Here is a 785-nt window from a genome sequence, read left to right as displayed (position 1 = left end):
TGTGTAGCTTAGCAGAACGCTTTCCTTTTGAGCTCCAGAACACACAGGAATATTCTGTCTTTACATCTGGGTAAGATAAGCTGAATCCATACTAAACTTGTAGAAATATTATGGACCTCATTCTTCTTAGCATTTGCTACTGTATGATTATCAGGGCTAAGAGAAAAATACATTGATATATGTATTTATAAGTAGTGCAAGAACATTTTTACTTTTTGATCTTCTCTACATGTCATTGTTCCATAAATGTGTATTTGTTTCAGTTGAAAGAAAAAAAATGGGAAATTTCCAGTTCAGGGAACACACTTGTTAACACTAGGTCTGTTTTTCTAGTCTGTAAATAGAGTTTTCTTTTTTGTTGTTGTTGTTCTCTTTGTTGCTGTAATGATTTCCGTATTATGCTGCAGATGTAATACATTTGTGCATAAAGTAGACTATGCTCTTTGCCAGAAAGTGTGCATGGCTTTAAAAGAAGAGATACTCAGACAGTAAAGTCACAGAGGTGCCTTGTTTAGAACTACAGTAGATCCGTATCTTAATTTTCCTGTAATGTAACCTTTTTCCCTGAGTGAATAAGTCAATCAACCTCATTTGCTCATGCAATATTAAATGCACACTTTGTAACCATGTATTTCACAAAATTAAAAAAAAAAAAAAAGCCATGAAATTTCAAAACATACAGAAGACAATGGCTCAATATATTCGTGATTACATTTTTTATAGTTGGTGTTGTTGTGTTTGTTAACAGTAATAATAAATGTTACTATGGTATTCTTTTAGGGAAA

Source organism: Anser cygnoides, chromosome 1 (genome assembly GCF_040182565.1).
Source record: "Anser cygnoides isolate HZ-2024a breed goose chromosome 1, Taihu_goose_T2T_genome, whole genome shotgun sequence".
NCBI classification, from domain to species: Eukaryota; Metazoa; Chordata; class Aves; order Anseriformes; family Anatidae; genus Anser; species Anser cygnoides.
Note: the sequence above shows the minus strand (reverse complement) of the source record.